We start from the raw sequence: 17473 nt of genomic DNA, 5'->3' as shown, positions 1-17473 counted from the left end.
GCCCAGCTGATGTTCTCCTCGAGATTTCTGAGCAGTCTCCTGGTGCATGGGACAGTGGTGGTCAATGTTGTAATGTCGTCCATGTAGGCTCTGAGTAGAGGGAGGCGGAAACCAGAGTCGACTCGCTGTCCACCGGCAAACCAATTTTGAGGATCTGATGATAACCTCCATTTCCATTATGAATGCCAACGGAAAAATGGTACATCCTGCCATTTTACCTACATTCAGGCACTGCCATGAGGTGGTGATCTCTGAGGTGGTGAAGCAGAACTGCAGATCCTGGAAGTACGACTTCACTAGGGTTGTGATGGTGTCCGGTATGTGGAAAAACCTGAAGGCAGACCACAGGAGTTCATGGGGCACAGAACCAAATGCGTTGGCGAGGTCGAGGAAGACTACATGGAGGTACCTTTTCTCCACCTTGGCCATTTGGATTTGGTGCCAGATCATGCTGGAATGTTCCAAGCAGCCAGAGAACCCTGATATTCCTGCCTTCTGTACAGATGTATCGACGTACGCATTCCTTTGCAGGTACTCGGCCATCCTCTGGGCAATGACCCTAAAGAAGATTTTACCCTCGACATTCAGTAAGGAGATTGGGCGGAATTGGCTGATGTTCACTGCATCCTTCTCCTTAGGGATCAGGACCCCGCCTGCCCTACGCCACACTTTGGGTATTATCTTATTTTGCCAAGCTGTTCTCATAAGCCTCCAGAGGAACCTCAGGACTTCTGGTGCGTTCTTATATACTTTGTAGGGGACTCCATTTGGCCCCGGGGCTGATGCTGTTCTTGCCCGTCGAACTGTGTTTTCCACCTTTTTCCATGTCGGAGGGCTGGTCTCAATATGATGTTCCGGGGGTTCAATGGGTGGGATATCTGATGGAATGGCCAGATGTTCATGTCGCTTTGAATCAAAGTTTGTTGTTCTCAGGTGCTCCTCCAGGTCTTTCTTTGTTGTTTTTAGAGCTCCACTTTTTTCCTTCGTGAAGAGACTTTTAAGGAACTTGAAGGGATCTTTATAGAATCGAGTTCTAGTTTGTTCTTTCTTCCTTCTGCGTTTCCGTAGGTTATCTGCGTTACGGAGGGATGCCAACCGGGTTTTGATGTCAGCCTGAAGTGCCTCTATGCCCTCCTTTTCCACTTCCGAGGCCTTTTTCCACTGTTTCTTAAGCTGTCTCCTTTCTTGAAAGAGGCGCTTGATTTCTTGTTGCCTCCTGGCAACTGGTGGGGTTGGAACCTTTCTCCCGCCTTTTGCCTCTTGCACTCCAAAGCTTTCTGCCCCGTACTCATAGATGATGTCCCTCATACTCTCCAACTTCTTCTCCACTGTGCCTCGAAGTTTCTGAAGGGTCAACGAAAGGTTTCCCACAACTTCTTGTCACTGGCGCCAGGCCCCTTCACATACGGTCTGTGCCCTGGTAGTCTCATCTCGACTGCAGGTCTGGGAGGCTGGGTGAGTTCCACTCCTGTTGTTGGCTCCACCTCAGTTGTTACTTCGGTGCTTGAGTTTACGTCCTCCATTACAGTGGTACTGATGCACTGCAAACTATGGTTTGTGTCCAGTTGCTGTGCTTCATTCGACTGATTTGATCGCTTTCGCAGAAAGTAATCAATGCGAGGCCTCTTTCTCTCTTTACCCAAACACCCCTTCTTCCCCTGGTGGATCCTCAACCCATGGTGTGATGTAACTTTCCTCCAACCACAGACACATACGTGCATCTGTTTGTGGCCCGCTGTTGCGGCGGAACTTGTGACAGTTGCTGTGGTGTTCTCTTGTGCTGTGCTCTCATTACTCGTAGTCTTTTCCGGTCCACAGTGCGTAAAATGCCCTTTGTAAACACACACACACGGGAGCACAAGCACCGGGCACAACGACGATCGTATTGATGATAATATTCGGCCTTAATCTACTGTGCAAACACGCAAGGCGAGCGCAAGCACGCGGGCACAGACGCGGGGCCGTTAATGAATGACTGCCCGCGTGCCTCCCACACACATGCTCGAATAACGCACCACGCCGACACCCTCCCACACACACACAGAAATCACGTGGCGTCGTTGCTCTGTGCTAAAGTGTATTAATGGTGCGCCTGAAGAAAAAAGACCCTGCGTGGCCCGGAGCAAAACTCTCAACGAGCAGCGCCCAATCAACTCCTATCCAATCTCTAGGTGGACCCTTACGCTACTTCTCACCTCGCAGACGTACTCACGGTGTCTCACGGTCCCTGCCTGGGGACGAGTTGTAGCTGCACTCGCCAGCGTCCCTCGAATGCTGCGAGCGGCTGGGAGTCCGACTGGGTAGCTGGCCGACTGGAGGAGAACTGACTAACGTTTTTTCCCTCCCGCCCTTGATCTCCTCCGAATTTAAAAAATCCAAGGTCACGTCGTGTTCCCTGCACGGTCAATCGGGGCGCCTACCTTTCAATTTTCAACCGATGCCCCTACCCTACCTGGTGTGTGGCTCTCCATTGCGCCCTAATCCATTGTCTACGCGCCCATCCTCCCTCCCGTAGTTCGGTGGCGGTTTAGCTCCTTTTCTTTTTTAGTCAGTTCAGGAATTTCCCTCCCACCTGCTCTTGCGTGTTGCTCTATGTGAGCCCTGCTCCCCCAAGGCCCTATTCCCCTGTGCTGGGTGTGTTCTCACTGCGGTTTGCTCGGTGAGCTCGTCGTGTCCATATCATTTTAACTTAATTCATGGGGCCGCAGTGCAATTCGGCCTGGAGGGGTCGGCCAATCTCCTGGCACTGGGAAACCATGGGATGTCCCCACGAGGGGCCCCTCGGGTAAAAACCCAGGGTACCAGGTGACCCCCCTACGAGACCCAACGTGGGTGCATGTATGTGTTTGGAGGGGGTGTGCGTGCGTTCGTGTGGGAAGGGGGGGGGGGGTGCGAGGGGATAGCACGACTGGCAGAGTTGCTCCGTTGCTGTGGCACCACAGGAGTTTGTACTTGTTCTGCTATGCACTGCTTATCTTCTGGGCTAACCTGATAGGGTTGTTGACGTTAGGACCATACATCATCCTCTGTTTCCATGTGGTGTTGATGAAGTATTACCCGGCCCACATCAAGGATGAATGACAAAAAATGTGTACATAAGAGGAAAAGGTTTGCATCAATGCTACGATCTGCTTTGAAAATTTTTACTCCTACCCGACCATGTTCGTCACTTGTTGCAATGCCTCACACATGGTTGTGCTGCAAATCTGTTCAGTTATTCTCCCGCCCTACATCCACACGATTATGGAAAAGCACCTTCATCTCCATGCTGCTGCTGATACCGGATATGGAGAAAAACCCCGGACCAGGATTCCTCAACTTTTGATTGGTCAATGCACACTCCATAGTCAATAATATCCACGATTTGATCAACGATTGCGGACTGAACAAATTGGCTGTTTCTGAAACCTGGGTATATGACGACTCAGGGGACATATTTAAGCATAAGGCTGCACCTAATGGATACAGTATTACACATCAGCACCGTCGCAGGAAGCCTTACACTGGCACTCTACATGGTGTTGGGATCATACTGATTCACCGTAAAGACATCTGCGTGGAAGTCCTGAGAGACTCAATAACAATGATGTAATTTGAGCTTCTGCTTGTGAAAATAACAAACAGCTAATGCTTACAATTGCTGTCATATATCAACTACCGTCTTCACCACTGTTAGAATCATTTTCTTTCCGGCCTGTGAGACTTGGCTCTTGCTATATTATCCGTGGTTGCCGGAATTGGACTGGACCTACTGGTTATTGTGTTAAAATCAACAGTGATCTCACAGAGATTATCGACAGTCACAGTTTGACCCAGTACGTCAATGGGGTGACCTTTCGCTCAGGAAATACGCTGGATCATATATTCACATGTGCCGATGCTGTAATTGTGACCAACGTTGTTATCAAAGACGTTGGTAATTCAAATCGCAGCCTCCTGACGTGCAAAGTTGAATCACCGATTGTTCATGCACTCATCACAATGATAGTTTACAGAAACTGGAAACGACTGGATCACGATGCTCTCTGTGTCGGAAGATCCGGTCATCGTTGGCATGTATAAATCCTACATCAGTGGTCGATTAATTTGCAGCTAGATTAGAAAATGGCATCACTGCTGTTGTTGATGAACTCGTGTCCATCCGACCAAGCAGAAAAATATTGGGGAAAGTACTCCGTGACTCTATTAAACGGTAGGCTTTCGCGACCAGTATAAGTTTTAGATTTTTTTACATCGCGTAAATATATACATTTAAAACCCGCTAAATACAACTGTCAGCAGTAGCAGAACACGCCTGTCAAAAAATACACTCAATGGATTTTGATAATGTTTAATTTTTGTGCAAAACTAGCTACTACTGTCATGGGACCTTCTTTGCTAGTACGGTGTTAGCTACTACTGGCCAAGACTAATTAAATAATCTATCGAAATTGAAATAAGTAAAAATAATTTTAACCGTTTCGGATAGCTACTGCCTTTGTCCTGCGTGGAAGCGAATCATCAAATAATGCATTGTTTAAATGCATGCCTTTAAATACTTCAACAGGGATTACCGTTGGTACGGCTACTTTAATACACACAATGGACAGGAAGGACAAGATTTAAAGACTTGCATAATGCTCATGCATAATGTGCATTGACTCATTAATTCCCCCTCCCCCCCCCCACTTTGCACAAGAGCACAGAAGTGTCACCGGTCACCACATCTATATAAGTGTAGTGAGTTCAACTAAGTCGCAGACGGACTCTTTGAGGCACCACATTTATTTATTACCAACACACGGGGTCACTTCCCCTTCACAGAATCACAACCTATGGTGGTGTACCACCAGGCTAACTACACTTCACAACGTAACTAGCTACTACGGACCGGGACCACAGCTCGGGTCCAGGTCCACGTGTTGGGAACTCGTTGAGCGGAGAACGTAGATGTAGACGAAGGTTTCTTCAGGATGAACAACAATGCGGTCCCTTTGGGGACCCGGCTTTTTTCTCTATGGCGTGGCTGGCTCCGCCATTGGCCACGACCACCTTCCAGAATCCTCGGGAAGGATCTGGATGCTAACCACGTGACCACCCCTAGCCCCCACTTGGGCCCCTTTGTAGACTTAACTGGTCACGTGTCCTCTCGGGTCAACCAGAGTGCCATGCCCTTTAGTAACCTCATCCTACGGCCGGCACTCCAATACCCTGTCCTGTAGGGCTGATACTGCACACTAAGCATGGTGCCATCTAGCGCTATCAATCAGTGCTCACCGGGCCGCTCTTGGGCTGGTACTACACTCACACCATTGTGATTTCCGAAATGTCGTTACACTGCACGCCGTGCCTCTCTAGGCCAGCCACTGCACAGTAACATCACGCGATGTCACTACATGAGGAATTAAACAGGCAGACTTCTCCACAAATCTGGCTGTCGCCTGATGAAGCTAGTTGTAATTACTCAGATTGTAAATGTTGGGGCTTGGCTCTCCAACACACCGGTGTGCTGTACTCGTGACGAATTGGCATGTTCTGTTTACTTGACAACTATTGCTCGTTGGCTTTGTCGGGTGGTGGCGGGTTTTAACGACACATTTATATATTTATAGAATCTAACCAAAAAAACCCCTCCTGTATAACTGGCTGTCAATGTAGGCAATTGCTGAAAATCAGATGCAGAAAAGGCTGGAGTGATTCCTGACTTAGAGCTTTCGTGACTGCAGGAATTCATATTCTTTGAGTCGTTCGGTAAAGCCACGTCGAGGTACAAATTAATAAAAATAAATAATATTTAAAAAAAATTCTGACATTAACATCACTAGCCCTGCCCACTTAGTTTATGACCCTACGACTACACCCTATGGAAACGTCGTAGTTTTTTTGTCTACTTTATATTTACTATTTTCATTAATTTTTAACTATCTGTGACTTTACCGAAAGATCCAAAGAATAAGGCTAGAGTGAGTTTGAAATAAAACTGGTTTTGAGACTTCCGAATTGCTTACAGAACCATCTGCAGATCTGCCAAATGATTAATTGAATCTTGCAGATTGTTTAATGCTCTGCTCCTAAATGAGTCGGCTCATGACCCCCCTGCAGCAATGCGTCCATAGTGGACGCCACCGACTGATCTGGTAGGGGCCATGCCACCGGCCACCGTGACACCTACTCCACCCCTACCAGCACAAATTTATTTCCCCTCGAGTGTTAGGAAATGGCCCGAGGATGTCAAGGGCAACGAGCTTGTTTACACGGGACACCCCAATGGACTGCAGCGGTGGTCAGGTCAGTCTCGGCGGGGGCTTCCGGCCGGCACATTTTATACAACCCTTGAGCACGTTATGAACGTCCTCTGCCATTCCGGGCCGAAAGAAGTCCCGCGCCACCCTCGGGATGGGTGGCAGAGCATCCACCGAGGTGCCCGGCTCCCCCGCAAGCACCTGCTTACAACGGCCGGTGCCCATCAAACATGCGCATTGGCTCTTCGGCGATAACCGTGACAGAGCGTCCGGATTGCAGTTGCGCAACCCTTTCCTGGCTGGTCAACGCGTAGCATATATTGCAAAGCCGCATGATCTGTGCGCACCATAAACTGCCTACCATAGAATTATGGGAGGTACGGTTGTACAAAGTGCATGATAGCCAACACCTCGTGGCGCATAACAAAATAGCGCTGCTCTGCGGGGAACAGCACCCGGCTACCATAAGCAACCACGCTCTCCACCCCATTCTCCACCTGTGACAACACGGCGCCGATCTTGGTATCACTGGCATCTGAATCCAACCTAAACTGCAAGGAGAAATCGGGGTATCTATACCCGCCCTTGGTCAGCGACGGCTGCGTTGCCTGTTCGCTGCCCCCAATTCGCCGCCCCCTCCACCGGCTCTTCCTTGCCCAGCTGCCCCACCAGTGCCATCACCACGGAAAGCAGTTCCACGATGCGCGTGCCGAGTACCCGTAGCCCTTCTCCAGCTGGCGGCGGTGTGGAATCATCATCCTTCACCCGCTGCCCCACTGGGACCGCCACTCCGGGATCCCCCACCGGGGCCGCGACTGCCCGAGAACCCTCCTCGCCATTGTCCTCTTCACTCAAGGACCTTCAGATGAGAACCATATTCTTCGTGGATTCTGCAATATCTTATTTCTTCCTCAAGGATTCAAAAAGAAAAAAAAATCCTAACAACCCTACAATATATATTTAAAAAAAAGTTTGTTAACATTCCTGACACCAAATGTAGTGTACTCATTCACAGACACTAGTAGGAGGTACTCTCTTTTATTCCGGCCTTCACAGCCTTTAGGGGATAACCACCCACCCGGTCGAGACAGCCAACATGCTGCCAGACCTGCAGCTTGAAGAGGGTGAAGATCACAATGACAATGGCACGACGAGTTCCACTCCAAATCGCAGCAGCCCCGACTGTTAGTCGGAGCTCGCCTTATATCCTGAACAGCGTGGCCAGGCTCCTCCCTCGGCCCCGCACCCCTCTGGATCCCCCAGATTGCTCCATGCCTTGCCTACAGCTGCAACTGGAAGAACGGGCTGTTACCCTTAATTCTATTGTTTACCAATCTCCCAGTGGCACGCGCGCCCGTGACTCGTTCCACATCTCTACACAGGTAATACTGCTCTTGAAAAAGTTGGCTTGAGCCATAGTGACCCTGCAAATTATTGCCCAATCTCAAACCTGGGTATGATTTCAAAGGTCATGAAGGGCATTTTTATCTAAAGCTGTTATTTCCCCACCTCGCTGCGATGGACAGACTCAACCAATTCCAGTCGGTGTACCAGAAGTCCAATAGCACTGGGATGGCTCGACTAAAGATCAGCGATGACCTCTTCAAGATCGTGGATGACTGGTGTGCCACACCTTTGGTTGGGCTTAATCTCTCAGCGGCCTTCGAGACAATCGACCATGAGATACTCATCGGGCAGCTACGGCCAATCACGGTTCGTCAAGCTCGGTGACAAACAGTCATCGCCTATGCTATCCCTAGTTTACATACTAAAGTGTTCCGTCCTCGGTCCCTTCCTTTTGTCAACATACAGTGAGGGAAAAAAGTATTTGATCCCCTGCTGATTTTGTACGTTTGCCCACTGACAAAAAAAATGATAAGTCTATAATTTTAATGGTAGGTTTATTTGAACAGTGAGAGACATAATAACAACAAAGAAATCCAGAAAAACGCATGTCAAAAATTTTATAAATTGATTTGCATTTTAATGAGAAAAATAAGTATTTGACCCCCTCTCAATCAGAAAGATTTCTGGCTCCCAGGTGTTTTCAATACAGGTAACGAGCTAAGATTAGGAGCACACTCTTAAAGGGAGTGCTCCTAATCTCAGCTTGTAACCTGTATAAAAGACAACTGTTCACAGAAGCAATCAATGAATCAGATTCCAAACTCTCCACCATGGCCAAGACCAAAGAGTTCTCCAAGGATATCAGGGACAAGATTGTAGACCTACACAAGGCTGGAATGGGCTACAAGACCATCGCCAAGCAGCTTGGTGAGAAGGTGACAACAGTTGGTGCGATTATTCGCAAATGGAAGAAACACAAAAGAACTGTCAATCTCCCTCAGCCTGGGGCTCCATGCAAGATCTCACCTCGTGGAGTTGCAATGATCATGAGAACGGTGAGGAATCAGCCCAGAACTACACGGGAGGATCTTGTCAATGATCTCAAGGCAGCTGGGACCATAGTCACCAAGAAAACAGTTGGTAAACCACTACGCCGTGAAGGACTGAAATCCTGCAGCGCCCGCAAGGTCCCCCTGCTCAAGAAAGCACATATACATGCCCGTCTGAAGTTTGCCAATGAACATCTGAATGATTCAGAGGACAACTGGGTGAAAGTGTTGTGGTCAGATGAGACCAAAATGGAGCTCTTTGGCATCAACTCAACTCGTCGTGTTTGGAGGAGAAGGAATGCTGCCTATGACCCCAAGAACACCATCCCCACCGTCAAACATGGAGGTGGAAACATTATGCTTTGGGGGTGTTTTTCTGCTAAGGGGACAGGACCACTTCACCGCATCAAAGGCACGATGGACGGGGCCATGTACCGTCAAATCTTGGGTGAGAACCTCCTTCCCTCACCCAGGGCATTAAAAATGGGTCGTGGATGGGTATTCCAGCATGACAATGACCCAAAACACACGGCCAAGGCAACAAAGGAGTGGCTCAAGAAGAAGCATATTAAGGTCCTGGAGTGGCCTAGCCAGTCTCCAGACCTTAATTCTATAGAAAATCTGTGGAGGGAGCTGAAGGTTCGAGTTACCAAACGTCAGCCTCGAAACCTTAAGACTTGGAGAAGATCTGCAAAGAGGAGTGGGACAAAATTCCTCCTGAGATGTGTGCACACCTGGCGGCCAACTACAAGAAACGTCTGACCTCTGTGATTGCCAACAAGGGTTTTGCCACCAAGTACAAAGTCATGTTTTGCAGAGGGGTCAAATACTTATTTCCCTCATTAAAATGCAAATAAATTTATAACATTTTTGACATGCGTTTTTCTGGATTTTGTTGTTATTCTCTCTCACTGTTCAAATACACCTACCATTAAAATTATAGACTGATCATTTCTTTGTCAGTGGGCAAACGTACAAAATCAGCAGGGGATCAAATACTTTTTCCCCTCACTGTACATATCTCCGATCGCTGATGTCATCTCATCGTATGACATCAAGTTCCATCAATATGCTGATGATACACAATTGTCCTCCACAGTGAAGTCAAAGTTAGATATGGAGAGCCTCGGTAACCTTCAATATTGCACACGAGTGGTGCACATGTGGTTTGCATAGAACGAAATGCTGCTTAATCCAGAAAAAAACAGAGGTTTTGCTAGTTGGCAGCCATTCTGAGGCAAAAACATTTGTGGGAGGATCAGGTGTGGTGGTTCTAGACTCCAGGATTCAGATGTCTGCTCATCTAAATAGCCTCAGCACCGTACTCGATCAGAATACATCGTTTGATCACCACGTGTAACATATAGTCAGGTCCTGCAATTTATATATCAGGGCTTTTCGACACATTTAACCAATATTGAGTCGTGACATAGCCAACACGATGATATGTACCATAGTATCAACAATACTCCATTATTGCAACTGACTAAAAAATACAAAGCAGCAGTGTGTATAAAATTATTTGGCACATGTGACGGGTACTGCAGGATCCGATCATGTCCATCCAGTCCTCATTGAGTTGCATTGGTTTCCAGTTACCGAACGAATACATCATAAAGTCGCACTCATTACACACACACAGTGCTTGCCACAAATAAACCACAATGCTTTGCTGATCGCGTCATGGAGCATAAACCATCATGCAAAACTCATATCATCCTAGCAGTGGATTTTGGCTAACCAGAAAACAAAAGATGGTCACTGCATCGCGTGTTTTCAGATGCGCTTTTGCGGCTGTCTGGAATGCTCTTCCTTCAAATATTAGGAAGCCACTAGAGCTATGCACTTTTAAATATAAATTGAAAACATTTATTTAGAACTGATTTGTGTGTTTGGTTTTTTGTCTTTCCTTCGCACCTCCAATTAGCATTGTTTGCAATGTACAGTGTGAAATAAGTTTCACATATATACACATATGTTACGTCACCTAAATGTTTATATATATAAACAGTAAGAGAAGACTGACAATCATGTATATTTTTAATCCAAAATGCGTAACACAAATTAATTAAAATATACTTCACAACTGTAAAAAATTGGTAACGTGTTGTTTACACTCCTATACTTATTTATTCTATAATTTTCTATGGAGCTTTCACAACCCAGCCACTCCCTCTCCTCTCCAGGCTTAACTCAACTCCTACTAATATTTATCCTCTTTTTATGTCTATCCCCTTACTCTCTCCATTGCTCTAACAAACATACTCGTGGCAGTTCCCCGTTGTGATGTCACCTCTATTTATCATAGAGTCTCTCAATTTCTTCATACGTGACGGAATTTGGAGTCAGAATACTGGAGGCACTTATTTATTTAACGAGCAAACATCGGGACATAAATACACCCTGTGTGGGTGCACACTATTATAATTAATACGTCTATTTTCGACACTACTACTTAGTAAGAACAGTTAGTATGCTGTCTGACTAACAACACCCCGGGATGGTGAAGACGGAAACGACGACGAGGAGATGGTGACGACGACGAGATGGCGACTACGATGGTGTTGAACAGCCATGACGGGGATTCCACTTCCAGCAACCGCCCTGAGCTCACGCTAAGGGTCCTCTCTTATGCTGCTCCCAGCATGGCCTTGCTCCGCTCCAGTCACGCCCCGCTTCTGGAACCTACTAGCGGATTCCCGCGACTTCCCGATGGGCCTCTTTTATGATCTTTCCCCTAGATGTCCTCTTTCCATATATACTGTGTACTACTGACGCGAGTACTGCCGTACACCGCAGTTACCCTTTTCCACTAGCAGCCAGCGCTATGTCCCTACACATACATAACATGCGTTGTCATGGAGCCATCATCAATGTGCAGGTTCCAGTGCCAATCTGGTACCTTAAGGGCATCTGTCATCAACGTACAACACGATGCAAGGTCTGCCATCACCTTATTTCAGTCACGACTGTCACTGTCCCTTCACTTACTGTCGCTTATTTTATGGTTAACGTGCACCACAGTAATACCCAGGGCATTTTTTTGGGCTTGAACCACGAACCTCTGCAACAAGCGGCGAATGCGATACCACCGAAACGTCTCCGATTTCTATAGAAAACTGATCAGGTGACTGAAAAAGACCCTTTATAGTCACTCCACCTGATGAGAAAGGGTTGGGGTTGAGGTGGGGGGGTAGAAAAATGAGTAGGCGTGTTTCTACTTCACAACCCATATCCCTCTCCAATAAAACAGGGGCACGCTGTGCTCAACTTGGCTTGAGCATATTTGTCAACTCTTCATGAAGCAGCTCTCCTGTATAGTCAGTCATTACTCTTATTCGCAGGAACCAAAATTATACATACACCGTAGCAATATATATTTTAAACATCATTATAATGATGGCGTCAGTTTACATCATTGTTTTTGTGCTGTTTTCACATGTTGCTGGCATTTCCAGTAAGTATGTATGTTTGCATCACTGTGTTGCATAGCACTGCTTAATAGTTTCAAATTGATGACAAATAATGTTGTTTACTGTTGCTTATTCTGGTCGAACGATAAATGATTCATATTCCACTTGCAATGCTTCAATATGTATGTTGTGTCTAGGCTGCTGCATTAAGTTCCAGAAAAAAAGTAAGATGAATTGTCCTGTTTTATATGTCGAGTCATGTTCAACTGTTCAAACAAATTGCTTCAAATAGCAGAGAGGGAATTGTGCAGTTGTAAAACTATGGGTTAAATATAAATGTGAAAATCGCTAAAGGCACCGTAATTTTGCAGCTATTTCAAAATTATCTGTGGCTTAGCAGCAATCTCATTGCCCATTATCGTGATTGTTATTGCGCTTGATTTGAAGCCTTCGTGACTGCATGAATTACTCTTTGGTTCTTTCGGTAAAGTCACACAGAAAAAAAAAGTAAATAATAGAATACGACGTTTCGACTGCAACACAAGCAACCATCATCAGGTAGAACTAAAATTAAGAGAGAGACAAAGTATAGACACAGAGACACAGACAGACACACAAGCAGAGAAAGACAACAGACACACAGAGACACACAACATAGACATCTAAAATTTGCCAGCCTCTCATAGAGCCATTCGATCTTCTTTCCCTCAGTCGCTTCGGGGTGGATTCATTGACATGTTAATTCATATGCTCCAGCAACTGCTCCAGCAGATCCACCTCTCTCTGTCCCCCCCCTCTCTATTTAAGGCCTCGACACAGAGGCATTGGATCTCTGTGTGTCTATGTTGTGTGTCTCTCTCTGTGTGTCTGTGTTGTCTCTCTCTGCTTGTGTGTCTGTCTGCGTGTCTCCGTGTCTGTGTTTTGTCTCTCTCTCAATTTTAGTTCTAACTGATGACGTTTGCTTGTGTTGCAATCGAAACGTCGTATTCTATTATTTCATTCATTTCCTTTCTACGTGACTTTACCGAAAGAACGAAAGAGTATTATTATGCTGTTTACGCAGTCAAACCTCACTGAGTCTCATGCCTTTTTTTTCTTGAGGGTCTTGCCAAGATGTATGCAGTAGAGGGGTGATGGTTGCTAAGTGTAATCCCATTTTATATATACACCGCAGTATATATCAAAGTGGCCGCTGGATTCTAACTGTGAACCCCTGCAACAAACGGTGAATGTATATCTGCTGGGCAATGTCACCATTTCTCATTTTAAGAATGGATCCCACCTTAAACTGTAGGCATGGATCACCGATCTCGTTGAATTTGGGTGGATAACTATAACATCTATCTCCAGATTAGCCGGGAAATTATTCAGTTGATTGGCTTTGAATTGCTTCGGTGGCTCCTTTGTATTGTTGAAGTTCTTAGTGGTTCAAGAAACAAAAAAATTCAAGCCACGCCTATCACATATTTAGATGAAGTTGCTGAATGTCTGTTTCGATCATAAACAAAACAAACTAAAATTTCCATCAATATTACCATGGCCTTAACAGGAATAGTAAAATAATCAGTGACTTTCAGGGCAGTGGCCCTTCTGTAATGCACAAGTTTCGCCGCTCAGCTCTGGGCCAATCAGACGGCCCGGAGTATTGGAGGTGGGGCCCAGTAATGTGGGTTTTGGGAAGGTCCGCCGCCCACCTCCGATCCAACCGGATGCCCGGAAGATCAGGGGCGGAGCCTAAGGGCGGAGCCGGGGGGGCGCTAAGTGAAGGGCGTAATCTGGAAGGTTCGGAAAGGGCGTGGTGGATGGTGGAGACAGGATGACGTGGGGAGGGGAATATAAGGGGGATCCGGAAGAGGATCGTGGTCAGTTGGCGTAGTCACGGAGTGGGACCACGTTGGGTCATGGGAGGTCTCCTGCGCCATCAGCCACGTGGCTGGAGACGACTCCAAGCACACCGTCAGCCAACGGTGTGCGGGAGCAGGGAGGAGTGCGACTGACGGGAAGGGCGCGCGGGGCGCGCAAGAGGAACAGCCGGTCCACTGTCGGGACCAGCGGAGTGTGAGCGGCATAACAAAGAATTAAAGAGAGACGGAGACTAAGCTGTGTGTCGTCAACATCATTTATTACACATACATCGAGTAGACGAAGAAATAGAAAAGATTAGAGATGGATAATACTCTGTTCACCATGAGGCCTGATTAAATTTACATTTCGATACTTTTCCGGAAAGTACACCTTTAAAATTGGCATGTAAATGGTTACATTAGTGTATGGATATATGTTTGTTAAATTTATTTCAAACCATACACAGCCAACTGTGCTAATCGAGGGTGCGGGAAAGGAAAACAAACTAAACACAAAAAGCAGTGCGAAATAAATTAGTTTTGAATCTCGATGTAAATGTGCATAGCTCCAATAGCTTTCTAATATTGGAAGGAAGAGCATTCCAGATGGCCGCAGAAGCATACCTAAAAGTGAGCGATGCGGTAACCGTCTTCATTCAATGGGGGAGTAAAAGCCGCTGCGATGATAACCAGAGTTGGTATAACGGTTGATGCTTCTTGACGAGATCAGCAAAGTATTGTGGTTAATTTGTGGCAAGCACTTTGTGTGCAATGAGTGCGACCTTATAATGTATTTCTTTGGCAAACGAAAACCAATGTAGCTCAGTGAGAACTGGACAGACATTTTCGGATATTACAGTACCCGTCATGACACGTGCCAGAAAATGTTGTATACGCTGAGGCTTGGAAATGTATTCCAGACGTTCTATAAAGTAGTGACTTGTAATATACTGACCTACATGCCACTATGTTGGCTATGTCACGACTCAATTTTGGAAAATGTGTCGTAGAGGCTTGATATGTAAATTTCAGAACTTGACTACATATCGCATGCGGTAATCAAAACATATTCTGGTCAAGTATGGTGCCGAGACTCTTATGTGAGTAGGAAACTAAATCCTGGAGTCTGCGACTGCCACATCTAATCCTCCCAAAAATGTTCGCCTGAGTGCCAACCAGCATGGATGACCAGTGCACAGCAGCATTAGTTGGCCTCAATCTCTCAGCCGCGATCAAGGCCATGAGGCATTAATCGTGTGTGGATTGAGTCATACCTATGTAGTGACATAGAAATGGTCATGTAGCAGCATAGCACTGGCTGCTGGCAGGGAAGGGGATCTGCAGCTTGCAGCAGCCCTGGCTGACAGCAGGTCACGTGATAGACCAGAGAGGGATGTAGGGGAAAGGTTACGGAAGGGGCACATCCAGAACCCGCTAGTAAGTTCCAGAAGGGGGGGCGTGGCTGGGGGCGGACCCAGGCCAAGCTGACAGTATAAGAGGGGCCCCGGGCGGGGACCTCGGGGCTGTCGTTTTGAGTAGGGATCTCATTGTGCTGCTGGATTCTTCACTGTCATCTCCATCTTCATCATCTCGGCATTGCCAGTCGGGCAGTCTACCAGCTGTTCTGACTGGAAACCGTAGTTCTCAAGTGTTAACTGTTAAGGCCGTATTCTTGGGTCTTTCGGTCAAGTCACGTAAATAAAAAAAGAATAGATCACAACATTTCGATCGCAACATTGTTGCAACAATGTTGCGATCGAAACGTCATGATCATTATTATTTATATTTACATGACTTGACAGAAAGACCCAAGAGTATGAATTCCTGCAGCCACGAAAGCTTTAAATGAAGATTGTTAAGGTCGTTTAATAAACAGAGTGCCTACTACTATTAGTGTCTCTGAGTCAGTCACTACACCTATATGGTCAATTGCAGTTGGGATGAACAGTCGTCACCTATGTCATGCCTAGTTGGCATACCACAGAGGTTCATCTTTGGGCCCTTGCTATTTTCAACATACGTCTCTTTAATCGCCAATGTCATCTCATTGCATTACATCAAGTTCTATCAATATGATGATACACAATTGTTCACTGCAGTAAAGTCAAAGTTAGGTGAATATCTCATGGACTCCATCTCTCAGGCAGCAGACATCTGACAAAACAATTCCAAGCTGCAGCATGTAAAAAATTATCTGGTACGTGTCGTGATGGGTACTGCAAGATCCGACCACGTCCGTCCAGTGCTCGCCGAGCAGCATTGGCTTCTGGTTGCTGAACTAATATATTATAAGGTCGCACTCATTACACAGAAAGAGCTTGCCACAAATTGACCACAATATCTTGCTGATCTCATCAAGTAGATGGCTGGCCATCAAACAAAGATGACCACTGCATAGCGTGATTTCAGATGCACTGCTGCAGCTTTCCTTCGGATATTTTAAGAAGCCAATGGAGCGAAGCAACTTTTAAATCTTCGATTGAAAACTTATTTCTTGAACTGATTGTTGTGTTTAGTGTGTTGTCCTTAACCCACATCTCCGATGAGCACGGTAGGCTACGTATAGTGTTGAAGAATTCTAACATACGTATTAAAGCTATGACATTTAAAAACATTCCTGATTCTTGCAAGCAGCGTGGTAGAAACAAGTTTTATTTGAGTGTAATTATAGCCCTTTCTGTATCGGCTGTTTCCCCATCATTTTTTAAGACTGGCCAAATAACTCATGAAAAAACCCAAACATAAACTACGACGACCCATCAAACTATCGTCCCATCACGAACCTGTCCACATCCTTTAAGCTCCTCGAGCGTCTTGCGCTCGCACAGCTAACACCCCACAACACCGCATCTCCAAACTTCTGTCCTCATCAATCGGCTTATTGCAAAACATACGCTGCTTAAACCGCCCTCACCTGCAACCTCGACCGCATTCTGCACATAATTGACACTCGATTTAAAGCTTTCGTGACTGCAGGGATTCACCTTCTTGGTTCTTTCGGTAAAGCCACGTAGAATGGAAATAACAAAATAATAAAAATAAAACGTAATAAAATAACTCTCACGACGCAAGCAGCCGTCCTCAGGTGGAGAACAGGTCTGTCGAAAAGACAGAGTCTGAATGACACGCCCCAGGCTTGGAGCGACTATTTAAGCTGGGATGGAGGGGCGAAGATCGTCTTTACAACATAATTTGCATATTAAGAGGAATTTAGCATATTTATGGGAAATGCAGATATGCGATTAATACTACTTGTGAAATGTGTAGGAGGTTTGGCGAGGGGTTTAAAGTCATAATGCCCGTGCATTATGCAGGATTAGAAGCATCAAAAAATAATAAGAGGAAGCAACGAAATATGTCAATGGGAGTGTGGTGATAGGATACTTGCAGCAGAGCAAAGAATCCATTCCCTGCGGAGAATACAAGATATTTAGTCAATGCCAATGAGTGGACTGCGATCTGAAAGTCACCGTAAACGTGAACACAATCAGTTAATATCCGAAATGGTTTATTACGTCCTTCCAATGATTGCTGAGCCAGAATCCATCTTCTCGGTTGAAATTGTCTCTGTGTTTGTATATGTGGATCGCCTCATGAAC

This window comes from Lampetra planeri, chromosome 69 (assembly GCF_965212315.1).
Source record: "Lampetra planeri chromosome 69, kcLamPlan1.2.h2, whole genome shotgun sequence".
Lineage (NCBI taxonomy): Eukaryota > Metazoa > Chordata > Hyperoartia > Petromyzontiformes > Petromyzontidae > Lampetra > Lampetra planeri.
This window is presented reverse-complemented; position numbering follows the sequence as displayed.